The sequence below is a fragment of the Podarcis melisellensis genome (genome assembly GCF_964234715.1).
Source record: "Podarcis melisellensis genome assembly, chromosome: 2".
NCBI lineage: Eukaryota > Metazoa > Chordata > Lepidosauria > Squamata > Lacertidae > Podarcis > Podarcis melisellensis.
The window spans coordinates 54290362-54304377 of NC_138529.1; the positions used below are offsets into that span (position 1 = coordinate 54290362).

Genomic DNA, 14016 nt, shown 5'->3' on the forward strand with positions numbered 1-14016 from the left:
TGCAAGCCGAAACTGGAGATAAGAAGGAAGTCAAAGATATGGTCAAGGGTGAAAATGAGATTACAGAGAAGATGAATGATTTGTATCTGTGGGTCAGAAGATGTAGGTCACAGCCCTATGCCTGAACTTGCTTTCTTGAGAACAAGAGCAAAGGAGCAGAGGCAAATAGTAATGGCAAGAAATAAAGTGCTAGGCCTTCTTGATAAATAAAAAAACAACAAATAAAAAACAAATCACTGGGTCTGGGTGGGCTAATTTACTTCCCTGTAGTTCTTCCCCTCGGCCAGGTGTGGGTAGCGGTGCGCCAGCTGAATCTTTGCCTGACATCTAGTAGATCAAAACTTCAGGACTTAACTTTTGTGGGCTTAACTTTTGACATTCACTTTGCTTTATCCATTAGGCTTTGGACAAATAAAATTTGGTCTGCTTTCCACTGAAACTGGAAGAGGGGGAGAGAATAATTCCTCAACTGCAGCATGGGATTCAAAGATATTTTAGTCATTCTTTTGTTGTGAGAAAGCCACATTTTTTCAGGGCTTAAAACCAAAATATTTTGTCCCTGAGTGTCATAGGCAGCTGCCAGACTGTCAGTATTTTGCATTCCACCAAATTCAGGCTGCATAAATAAAGTGGATTTGGTACATTCTCATGACCCTGCGTAGGGAGGTGGGGAGGATAGGATTTCTGCAGTAAGTAAATATTATGATTATTATGGTATCTCATTTATGAAGTGACTAAAATTTACTAAGTGCTGTACCGTGATTAAAAAACCAAGGCAACCCCTCTCTTCAGACTTACATTCTAGTAAGAGTGACACAAAAGGGAAAAGGAATGAGGTTCGAAGAGAAAAGTTATGCAAACTGAGTCAGTATTAATTCTTAAAGTTAGATAGTTCTTATAATGACCAGGTTGAATGGAAATATTTCTTGGAGGATAACAGTTGAGTGGAAGCTCGTCTCTGAGTTGTGCCAATCGAGTGAACGCACAGACCTAACTCTTTATCAGCAGCCAGGTGGAGGGGTTGCAGTCAGAAGAGTGCCCCTCGATGTCTTTTTTATTGTTCATTCACAACAATTTGTTCTCATTATGCTATTGGAGTAGTCATACACAATCCTGATTTCAATACCGTTTGTGTCTGCAGAGGCTTTGCAACAGTAATCCTGCTTCATTTCCCATCAGCGAATAGCTTGTAACTTCCTGCTGAAATCATATAACTTTTCAGGCCACAAATCTTCTGGTGTTTTTGTGTGTAGAAGGGGTTGCTGCTTTTGTTGTGTTATACTGCTTTTTTCTGGTGGTTACTCAGTGTTACACAGTACTGGCACCTTCCCCCCCAAAACAATCTTGTGAGCGTGCACATGCATGGCTGGGCGGCAGTGCAGGTACAGTGTGGCTTAGCCGCTATGAGGGGAAGGGACAGGACATATGTCTGATTGTCTGGCTCATCTGATGGCAGACATTTTGGGGCGCTCCATGATGCACCCCTGTGAAAAGGGATGGCGGAAGGCAGATCACCATGAACCTGTTGAGCACCGGCACAGTTTTTCCTAGAAAAAAAAAAGCACTGGTTATAACCCCTCCAGATAGCAATGGTGTGCTAAGCATTGGAGAAGCATCACAGAACAGAAAAGAAAGCAAAATAAATATATCATTAATGCTGTGCTATTGTGTTAAAGACACTTGCAATAAAGCAGTCCATAAAGGCCCTGAGACCGCATTCTAATGCAATGCTTGGTAATTGGGTAAAAGCACAATGGTGAGCTGAAAACCCCTGATTTAAGCTACCTATTTAATGTCATAGGTAGCTTGTCCTGCCACTTTCCCCCAGGGAAAACCTGCCGTTTACCGCTGAATCAGAGCAAACATAAATCAGGTTTTTTTTGTGGATTGACATTAGCTCTATTTCAGTGATAACCAGTGGGTTTTCCAGGGAAAGCATCAAGACAAATGGAAATCTGGTCAGACTCATGCTTTCTAGGCATTTAGACAAGTGTTATCTCCCTCATTCTTGCCTCCTGTTATATTGGCGAAATGAACCAAACCTACCTTATAAAGCTGCTGTAGAGATTGCATGTGAGCACTGAGGGTAAGTGAAATAAAAAGGATAAGTATCATTATTGAGGTCATATGACTTACATGCTAAATATCTTCAGCAGTTGATTGAGTATTAAAGGAACAGAATTGTTCTCGTGGCACTAGGTGACCTTGGGGCAGTCACACTCTCTCAGCCTAACCTACCTCACAAGGTTCTTGCGAGGATAAAACGGAGAAGGGAGTGAACTATGTGCTCCACCCTGAGCTCCTGGGAGGAACGGTGGAGTATAAATGTAATGATGATAATGGGAAAGTCTGTAGTTTACAGGACAGAATAAACCAAAGTCACTGTGAAAGCTAACATTGACGTCATGTGTATTTCTGTCTTTTTTCACTTTCCTTTTGAAGAGACCCCTTGCCAGAACATGACCGGGATGGGATACAGCGGCCCACATGCATCACAAGATCTTTCATGCTGATATAATAGCCTACAACTGTCTCCTCACACCTGTTTTGCATGTCACTTGACACCTCAGTGAAGCTCTCCCTACTAGAAAAAAGTATATATTGATAGTTATATATGGCAAGGAAACTCTCTATCAGAAGAACATGGCTATAGCAGGCTAATCCTGTTATGATCCAACCATCCCAGCGGCTGTTATGTCAGGGCTAATGCCAGCATAACGTGAGTGTCATCCTTTGCACCGCCAGTAGCAGCTCCACAGTTTTGAGATGGCCGCCTTGGGCAAAACGTCCTCAGCTGGCCTCATCCCTGAGTCTGTCCCCCCTTCTTGCCATTGGCATGAGTGTCTCCCTCTGGGCCCAATCCATACCACTGCCCAGGGCAGGGCACATAAGGGTGCTAGTCCTACTTGTTGATATCACTGCTTGGCTCAGCCCCACTAAAGCCTTGGAGACAACAGTGAACAGGCAGAAACAGCAAGGAGGAGGTGGCTCTGGGTGTCAGCCATGGGCCTCATCAGATGCCCAACTATCTATATTTATCTATGTTGCATCAGAGAGGTTCCCAGGCTCTATTGTGAAAACTCTGCCTTCTATATGACTGGGATATAAATTTATAAACCAGAGAAAGAGCCCCTTTCTTTCCCAGCGTGTATCCCGCTCTCATTCATATGTCATCCTTTCTGTTCAATTACGGTATATTTCATTATCAGAAAGAGTTTCCAGAATTATTGTTGTAGCCAATGGAAATCATGGATATAAGTAATGTTGGTCTATTCATTTCCGTGCGTCTACTCTGAGTAGGACTGAATGGGATACAAAACAAAGTACTATATCTGATTAACAGTATGATCCTAGACGTATCGGCTTGGAGGTCAGTCACATTGAGCTAAATGGCACATTCCCATTTCTAGAATTACAGCATAAGGGTATTAATAATTCCTTCTCCTGTTCCCTTTACTTACCTTGTGAAAAAGTAAAATAGTGCAGGAATACACTTCACACCTTGCCTGCCTTTATATCCTGGCTTATGTCCAGGTGTCCTGGCCTTGTATGTTGTGACATGGCCTGAAAACAACTGATAGATGCCTGAGCGTTAAAACAGATGTGACCTGAATATAAACCATAGCTACTATTTGTGTCAATCAATCCTGATGTCATTGCACGCAGCCCTAGCATGTCATGTAACATATTGCTCATAGTGCTATTCTCGGGTGTGCATGCACAAGCGGCGTTTGTAGTCTCCTGCACTCAGGAATATCATGTTTCTCAGAGGCCACATTCAAATCGTCGGCAGATAATGTTACACAGTTCTCAGAACATCCCAACTGTCTGTGGAATTGAAAGTTGTATATAAGCCACTTTCCACCAGAACAAGTTTCCAAATATTTGAAGGAAATTTGCATTTTAATTATTTATATGGTCCATAAAACTTCTCTGTTTTAAAGGCCTGGTTATAAGTTCGGTGGCTTCTTAATTTATTGTCAATAATCCAAGGGTGCTTCCAAGCAGGGTTTCTTAGTGCCTTCTTTGTGGTTCATAATGGGGGTTTTCACAGGGCTCCATACAACATCATTATCTTTTTGAAAGTATCCCATGCCAACCCCATATTTCCTCCTAATACAGATAGTTCAACTTTTATGAAAGATCTGAAACAGCACCAGAAAAGAATCTGGTTGTGAAGTTGTGTGTTCTTTTTTGCACTTTTATCCCTCAGGTTTTGGTGGGAGTGGTTTTGACAGTGACATTCTTTTTCTTCTTCTTTCCCCCCTTGTACGCCACTTTTTATTGAACATGAGCGGAATTACTAAACATGAGCGGAATTACTAAACCCAACTGGTATGATTCACAATACCATAAGGCTGACTAGAATTCTTTTTTAAAATAAAATAAAATTATTTTTACATAAAGTTATACACAATAATCATATCCAGTGGTTGATTTTTTCTGGGGGGTACGCAGGGGTACGCATACCCCTAAACATTTTGTGAATCTTTGTACTTTTGCCCATTTACTGTATTTATTTTTTCTGATTTCAACTATAAAATGGTGATTTTCTTGAGTCAAAATGAGAGTACCCCTAAACATTTTTTTAAGAAAAAACCCACTGACCATATCCATTCCAAAACATAAAAATGAAAAAGGTTCCTTTGATCCTTCAGACCTCTTCCTCCATGGGTTCCATTTCTAAAGATTTATTCCTTTCCCCCTGAATCTTTTTACCGTTTTATATTTATTATGCAATCATAGTAACCAAAGTTCGTATCACTTTACAAGTTTCACTGTATTCCTGCCAATGATTTCAGCTGGCTGTAGTAGTCTTTTACATATACTAAAAAGTCATTCCAATCTTTTAAAAATACTTGGTCTTCCTGATTTCTGATCTTCCCCGTCAGTCTTGCCACTTCTGCATATTCCATCAGTCTGGTCTGCCATTTGACAGTGACATTCTTGCAAGGCTGCCCAGCAGCTATAATCTGTAAGGCATGCAAACAGGCCAAGTCCCTCTCCCCCTCCCACCTTCGGTTTCCCCTGCCCCCAACGGACACTCAACATTCTGCAGCTCCCAGTGACCACTGAACATGATCAGTCCTCACTGGGCAGCTTTTTTGGGAGGGGTGCCTCTCTTGGTTGTTATTGGTTTCTAGAAAAAGCAAAACACTTCTGTGAACATGCTATCCTTTCATTTCTTAGAAGTCCCATTGGACTCCATTTCTGCTGGCATCTACCATCCTGAGCCTGAGGTCTTCTGGGAGGAGCAGGGCTCCCAGAGAAACTCAGCATCACCAGCAATCCTAAAGAGCCCACTGTTCCTGCAGTGCCTTCTGACCAGAGGACCGACATGTTGCCTGGGCTTGTTAATAGCAGGGCCATGGGAGTAGAGCACATGACAAGTTATCCAGGATCTTCAGGGCCACCAACAAGGTGCACAGCTAGCTGCTGGACGCTTCCATTTACATGAGACTACTCAAGAGGAAGGGACGTGGGTGGCGCTGTGGGTTAAACCACAGAGCCTAGGACTTGCCAATCAGAAGGTTGGTGGTTCAAATCCCTGCGACGGGGTGAGCTCCTGTTGCTCGGTCCCTGCTCCTGCCCACCTAGCAGTTCGAAAGCACCTCAAAGTGCAAGTAGATAAATAGGTACCGCTCCAACGGGAAGGTAGACTGCGTTTCTGTGTGCTGCTCTGGTTTGCCAGAAGCGGCTTAGTCATGCCGGCCACATGATCCGGAAGCTGTACGCCGGCTCCCTTGGCCAATAAAATGAGATGAGTGCCGCAACCCCAGAGTTGGTCACGACTGGACCTAATGGTCAAGGGTCCCTTTACCTTTACCTTACTCAAGAGGAGGGAGGAACCCATGCACGTAGTCACCTAGATCACAGTGGTTGCAGTGGTGTGAAACACCACAATGCTGAGGTGGGGTAGTTATGGGAATCGAAGCAAGGTGCTGTGGCGGGTGTATCCCAATAGCTTCTTGGGTATACTGGGTCCTGATGTTGGGCCCAGTGGGCATTGACTGAGTTTTCTGTTAAAGGGAATGACAGAGGTGCCTCTGAGCTATAAAAGGAATATCCTTGGGAGTCATGTTGGCAGATTATAACAACACCAACTGGATTGGGAATAGTACAGCATAGACAGTTGAATGATTCACTACTCCTTCGCCAATGTTTACTTACCCACTTCACACATTGAGGCAGGCTTCAGAGTCACTAGAGATTGAGATTTATTGCACAAGAGAAACACTTGTAGATGTAAATAAAACATGAAATACATTCCAATAATTTGTTGAAAGGTGTATGTTTCTGCAAATCCACCCAGAGTGGCTGGGGCATAAACAATAAAATTATTATTATTATTATTATTATTATTATTATTATTATTATTATTATTCACCTCAGTAATATCCTTCTTACACCCACAAACATCACATTCTAGCAGTGTTGTTTGTGAACTGTTGCCACACAGAGATACGCCATGTTCACTGAAATGTGAGTTCAGCATCTAAAAATACCGCAGATCTTTATAGTCCAATGCTTGGGACACTCACCATGCAGGCATTTACTAAGGAAACAGAAAGGCAACAGCATGTTTCCATGGGAACATTACATTAAAATGAATCAGTAGTATCAGGTTCACAGGGCATGAAACAGAAGGCCTGAGAAATGATAATTAGAACAAAAACCAGCAGACGATTTGTTGACCCTTGAGTACTGAAACAGCTTGGTCCTAATCAATATGTTTGCTACACTTGGATAATCCTTTGTATATTCTACCAACTCCCTCGCTTTCTTATATTATGTTATAGAATCATATAGGGTAGTTCTCTATGGATTTTTCATACAGCTTGGTGTACAACCCAGCAAAAGATATTATGTTCCATGTTTGGATCTAGTAACCACGACGTCATGAGAGGGACCCATGGAAGGTTCCCCATGAGGCAATATAGTGCTTTGTCTGAAAAAAATATTCATCACCCCTTAAACGGCCCAGGACCACAATACCTCAAGGGTTGCCTCTCCTCATATGAACCAATCTAGACCCTGCAATCATCATCTGAGGCCCTTTTTTGGTTGCCTTCTCCACAAGAAGTCCAGAAGGGAATGGGCCTTTTCTGTAGTAGGTCCTTATTTGTGGAATGCACTCCCCAAATAGGCCCGCCTGGTGCTTTCATTACATATCTTTAGGCGCAATGTGAAAACGTTTCTTTATTATGGGGGTACAGGACTTATTCCGCAACCCAGCTCGTTGGGGTGCCACTCCCCGTGGGTCCCTCCAGTCAGCAAAAAAGGAGTCTCCAGCCAAGTTACAGAAGCTAATCAGCGGTCAGTAGACCTGGTCATTATTTGTTGCGACAAAGGTTCAAGTGCAAAAAGAGAAAGAACCAAGAGCATGGGGCTGCACAGACTTTTGAAATTTTCCCAGATTTCCCATAATACACCACTCACATCACCATCAAAACATCATGAAAGAGGAGTGGTTGGCATGCAGAACCATGAAACTGTCACCCACCCCAGTCAATCATTCCAGTTCCCAATGCCTTTTAACCACCCTCTTCCCCAAAGAACAATAAAAGTATTTACACATCCCCCTAGCTGCAAGGCTTTCCTGTGCTTCTTCTCTGAAAGTACAGTATCAGGATTCAATCCACCATCCTGATGGGTTTTTTGGCTGCTTAAACAAATCTATGTATGGCCTTTTAAATGTGCCTTTGCCAGGGGGGTTATTGGTTTGTTCTTGTTTTTATTTTACTATGTATTTTGTTTTCTTATTTTGTATTTTATGTTGTGAACTGTCCTGTGATCTTCGGATGAAGGGAAGAAGAAGAAGAAGAAGAAGAAGAAGAAGAAGAAGAAGAAGAAGAAGAAGAAGAAGAAGAAGACTGTGTAGCGCACACTCTACTTTCACATTTCCTTCATTTAACTTCAGGGTTAGGCACCTCCATTCACAGCTATGCTGAGGGGGCATCAAAACACTGGTTGTGGTGTGTGAGGGTTGCTTCTGACACAATTCAGTGGGGGGGCAGGGAACTATTTTACTTGAACCACTAAAAGCTTGAATTAGTTCATTCTCTTCTGCTGAGCACCAGCTCTCACCACGAGGGGGCAATAAAGACATAGACTGAGAGGGCAGGGAAGCTTGCAAAACAAGCTCCTCCTTCATGTTCACATAATGGTTGCCAACCATAGATGTTTTTATTTTCTCTGTCGGCTTCCATGAAACTGACCTTCTGGACTTTAACTGGCTCAACCCACTGCTGGGTAGAGTAGTGTGGAGAAAGTGGCTAGAGAGTAGTTTCTCTCCCTCTCCCTTCACCCTATGGCACCCCAGTGTGTGAGTTTGTTGTCCTGCTGGCAATAATGAGAGGAAGGAAGAACTAGCAGGGCTATAAGCTGCAAGGACCTCCAGTGGCAAGGCCATGAGATGGATGACGTCTCTCTCTTTTTTTTAACATAATTTTTATTAACAGGCCAAGCCAATCACATTATTTCCAAATCATATTACTTCCAAATTATACAGCCAGATTTTTAAATTTTGTTGGGGGTACCCTTACATCAAGCTCCGAACGAGAATCAAAACATCACTTCTGTTACTGCTTTTATCAAACGGTTCTATCCAGATCTGTCCAGATAGTCTCTTTATTACTTCTTCATCTTCTTCTTGTTGTCATGTATTCCTTTCTTTGCAATCTCTGATAGTCTTCACAAGCAGGTTAGGAACAAACAACATCTGCGTGGGTTTTGCACGCGATTCCTCCCCTTCTTCAAAAATTTATCCTCGGTCTGTCCTATTAATTTTCCCAAGCTTGCCATGTATATCACAAAGGGGCTCTGCCAGGTTATCACATTCAATCCATCATTTACATTCCAATGACCCTGGTCCTCCTCCCCTCGTCTTTCTTCGACAAGCCTGTCTTAGCAAGACGCCATTAAAAATTGCGTCATATAATTTTTCCTCCGCACTCCATATTTACCAGTCCTCTCTTCAATCAATAATTCACTCCACACAGCTCTTAAATTCTTGCTTGCGATTAGTAAAAGGTGACGATTCGTCTCTCTGGGGTGGAGGTTTATAAATACTCACATGAGGCAAAGAAAATAAAAGTTTTTTCCTCCACCCCCCCTCTTTTTTCGCTCTGCACATACCAGTCTTGTAATGGTGGACATCGCTTGATTTATTTGTCTCCTCCCGTCGCTCCAAACACAGAGATGCATTAATCAGCAGCCTTATCTCTCGAACTTTCCTTGATGTAAGTGCTTCAGCTTCATTCCAATTATATATTTCCAGGGCGCTGAAGCGAACCAGGGCGCTGATTGGAGACAGCGTCAGGAAGCGCCAAACCCATCAAGGGCTGATGCCAAATGTCCTGCACCCCCTTCTTTCGAATCCGGGGGTGCATTATGGACGTCGCTGGCAAGGCTGGCCCTCCCATCTCCTTGGGGGGGTAGGAAGACTGCATACTTCCCATAGCAGCCTCTTTATTACCTTGTGTGGGTCGGAGAGATGTTATTGTCGGCCATCTTCCAATGCGCCAGCTGGTGGCCCCCCCGATGGATGACGTCTCTCAGCCTTGGTAGATGGGGCAGCGTAAAACCCAGGCCTCCCTGGAAATAACTGTAGTGAGTATTGTGGGAGAGGCTTCCTGTCTGCTAACCGTCATGAAAAGAGATGCACAGGTCAAACACCCACAGCTTTAAATGAATGGCAGAGACAATGAGCACACATTGCAGAGGGCAACAGCACCTATCCCCCCCCCAAGGGTGGTCCTGTGGGATGGTCACAGCTGGAATATATGCTCCAGTGTGATCTTGGCTTCTGGCTCCCAGGCCTTCATGCTAGCGACAGCAGCCCAAGTCCATATGAACATACATACATAACACAGCATACCTGGGCATGCCGCACTAAAGACTTTCTGTGTTAGGTGCCAACTGGCTATTAGGTGCAGGGTGTTTGTGACACAATATAGCAGAAAGGTGTGATATAGCTTCCAAACAAACAAAACAAATATTTAGAGTACCTGTCCCCCCACTCTTCTACTAAAAAGGCTCCCAAAGCAGCCTACATACAGTCAAAATCTATGCTGCCTTAGGGGTCAGCACTCCTATGCTTTTTATCAGCTTTCTCGTGTCACATGTACGGCGTCTAGAAGAAAAAGAAAATTAAAGGCATTTATCAGCAATGTTCACACACACCATTTATAATAAGCATTTTTACCAGAGCCCTTGGCCGGTGCCATTGCAACTATATATTTTTGCAAGGCAGGGGTGCAGTGATTTCCACTGTTAGGAACGACAGCTGCATTAGTGGATTCCTAGTCTTCATTACACCCTCTCTGCCCCTCCCCCAACCCTGCTTTACCCACCATATCACCAGAGGAACTGCACATATTTGTGGGCCTCTCTTAGCTAGACTTGTCACAAAATGCCCCCTTCTTATCTTGTGCTGTAATGCTCTGATTCTTGATTCTGACCACAGAGCACCCCATAGGTCTATGACTTCTTTCCAACTTCCTTAGTCCCCTAATCTTGCTCTCTTTCAGTTATGAGGAAAGCAGGAAAGCCAGTGGGTTGAATGTGAACTCGTCCCCTTTCTGATTCTTTCTCTCACTCTCCTCCCCACCAGCTAAGCTGGATCCTTCAAGCTCTGCCCCACATCTCCAGATAAGGTCACCCCCCATCTTCAGCCTTCTCCCTTCCTATAACTACATGCTGATCTGGGCAATGTGAGTGGGTGGCCTGCATAAGGTCTTATTAAACTTTTTAACTCTCTATATTTTTGGAAGGGCATGCTAAACCTCAAAAGTCGCTTTTTATGCTTAAACTGTTTTATCTTCCATAAATAAGCAAGCACATTGATATGGGTTTCTTACTGATCAGTGCTAAATCACCCAAAGTTAGGAAAGTCATCACTATCAAGGCTGGCCCTAGAACAACAGTGGCCTGCCACTCCTCCTCATTTGGCCTGCAAGCCTGTTTTGACCAAGCTACACCCTCCTGCCCCCCACAACTGAGCCGAAAGGGTGGGGGGTTGCAGACACCAACCACCAGCTGATTAGTGGCACCCACAAAGCTGCACACGCCTTGTTTGGAAAGTGTTGATGACCAGCTGATCGTTGAGGCGTGCAAAAGTGCTGTGCACAAGGCTTTGCAAACACCCAACATCACCTGATCCTTAGTGCCTGCAAAGCTCCGCACTTGCATGCTCAGTATACAAAGTAATCACTGAAGCTTGCAAAGCGTTGTGCCCTGAGCCATACAATTCAATTTCAAACCATGTGAGCAAAAACAAGTCATTGTGACTTCAGGTGATTGACAGGTAGAGGGCCCCACCCACCTGTCAAACTTGGCCCTGTGGGACATGGGGTGGAGGAGATAAAGATGTGGCTTGCTGGTAGGATCCAGTTTTCCCTCCCTGCTCTATAATGAAGTACCAGGAGACACGTGTCTCATGCAGTGGGCAGAGACAATGACATTCTGGAGAATGTCACAGGGAACCACCTGATGAGCAATGACCCATCACCAAACTATAGGTCCTCCTTGCCAAATCACAGCATTGCATCATCAACATCTCATGGTAAACTGTATCAAAGGTCACAGTAAAGATGGAAGAGGATTAAGAGGGTGCAGTGCCTCTTATCAGACTCTAGGTGGAGATAATCAGTCTGAGCCATAAACAGTCAGTGCCATAGCCAGACTATGAAAACCAGATTGGGATGGGCTCGAATTGCTAATGCTAATGTGCGCATTAGTTTTGAGAGGAAAGGTAATCATCACGGTTAGCTAGGCTTGAGGTAAGATTGGAATCCAGGGAAGTAGGCTGAAGCAGAGGGATAAAGGACAGGGAAGGCATGAGCTGAAGGCAAGATCAAACAGCTCTGAGGAGGGAGCAAATACCCTATTTGTTCCCTCCGCAAATCCTCCATCACTCCCTCTTGTTAGCATATTCAGGTGGTGAGAAAATGAGCCAAGCACAACCTCTTGAGAAACAAGAGGGGGGGATAACAATAGCACTGTAGTTTCAGAAATATAAAACAAAAACAAAACGCCAAACCCCAAGAGGGCACCCTGCAAAAAGAAAAGAAAAAGAAACCAACCCAATGAGGGCTGGGGACTGACCATATTCAATAGCTACAGAATGTGGAGTTTGGGTTAGAGAATAAAAATTACTGACTTGGGTGGTGGAGGTAAAATGGAATGGCTTCTGTCAGTGGGCTTGGCTGGCTGGCTGGCTGGCTGGAGCCCTGAACAGCAACACTCCTGCGAGGGGATGAGAATATATTGCAGTATCTTGTTAAAGTTATCCTTTGTCCTGAAATAATGCCAAAAGAATGTCCATCCATTGGTGATTACATATATATCCCAACTAGCTAGTAAACCAGTAGCCCTTCAGGGCTTTAAAAGGAAAAGTCAGATAGATTTTGCTGCTTTGAAGACATTTGCAAAACAGGGCCAGTTGAGGCTTTTACCCACAACTAGCTAGATTATTGGAAGGGGGGTATTTCTAGGTGTTGACCTCTGAAGTGTTGCCTCTGTTGTGTCTCAATGACTTTTACTGTCACGTGTGAGTTGTCCTTGATCCTGTCCCACTTTTCTGACAGCCACACCCCCTGGATATGCCATCTTCAACAACAAGCTTACTTCTGTTACGCCACAAATACTAATAGCTGAGGTTACCAATACTGTAGGACACTGCTCTGTCATTGCAGCACATTGGTTTAAAAGTAGCATTAATGCTACAATTCTTACATCTGATTTTTGCTTATTGGCACAGGCATAGCTGTCAACTTTTCCCTTTTCTTGTGAGGAATCCTATTCGGAATAAGGGAATTTCCCTTTTAAAAAGGGGAAAGTTGACAGCTATGGGCACAGGGGTCCATAGGAGTAGGCTGAGAGGTAGCAGTACCAGTAAGCATGATTTAGGTTGCTCAGTCTAGGAAGCATCTTAAACGAAGTACTGTACTGGATATTTGGCAGTAGAAGTTGCAGTGGTGGAAAACAAGAGGCAGATATGAGTAATCACAATATAAGTGCATGGTATCATATAGACAACGAGTAGAACAATCAAGCAGTAAAAATGAAAAGGAGCAGAACTATCAAGCAGCACCATTAAGAGTGCAAGCACACAAGCAGTTATTCAACATTACAATTAAAATGTTCAGAAATGGGAGTTGCTTTGGGATTCAGTCATGAGTCATGAAGTAATTAACAGTGATAATTTAGAGGCCTGAATATCAAATCAAAATCTTGATTAGTTTAAATGGCAGGTGAGGCAAGGGGATGTATTTTCTTTCCTTAAAAAAAAATTAATAAAGCATTTATTATATATGGCAAGCCTTCAGAAATTCCTGATGTGAAACAGGTAAGTGATAGTTTTACTGAGTCAATGTTTGAACATCAGTAACAATTACGGTACTTAGTATTTCTTAGGAAAAAGCAATATATATTCAGTTCTGAGCATATTAGAATATGCATTAGATTCATGGCACAAAATGAGTCCTGAAATTGGCCCATGTTGGAAAGCCTAAGAAGTCAGAGCAGACCCATGTATGCAGGTGTAACATTTGTGACATCAGTTCTTATCCAGCTTTTAAGTGGGTCATTAAATTCTGCCCCAACTTCAGTTTCTGATAGCGTTGGAAAGCAAGTTTCCCCAAAATGTTTGTAAGCTATTGTCATATGTGCCGTTCATAGAATTTCATTTCATGGAAATGATTGTTCAGATTAGCATAAGGAATCATCTCAGCTTCTTATATCAATGCTTTTATGTTAGGCTGTTGCAGCACACATCCTAACTGGTTGTCATACTACAGTTTTATGTCTTTGTATGAAATACCTAGTGGTAGCACATTAAGACTGGCAGTATTTTTAAATACAGAGTAGCTGCTTTAAAAAATCTATTTATGTGGCTCATTACATATATTGTTAAATCCATGCCCATTTATGAATTCAGCACAAATGCGTTCATCCCTTACCTTTAAAGCTCTCAGTGACTTTGCACCATGCTATTTTTCATAGTTTCCATTT

General features: G+C 43.2%; 1 long non-coding RNA gene across 2 annotated transcripts; it reads right to left on the minus strand.

Annotated features, from left to right (window-relative positions):
* Window positions 1–527: 527 nt before the first annotated feature.
* On the minus strand, window positions 528–14016 carry LOC309364098. Of its 2 annotated transcripts, none has more exons than XR_014165730.1 (3): window positions 13965–14016; window positions 12164–12301; window positions 528–1547 (listed from the first exon to the last, which is right to left on the minus strand). It is a non-coding gene; the product is annotated as an uncharacterized lncRNA (long non-coding RNA). The 2 variants fall into 2 exon arrangements; XR_014165731.1 differs by having other exon boundaries at window positions 12164–12249; window positions 13965–14014.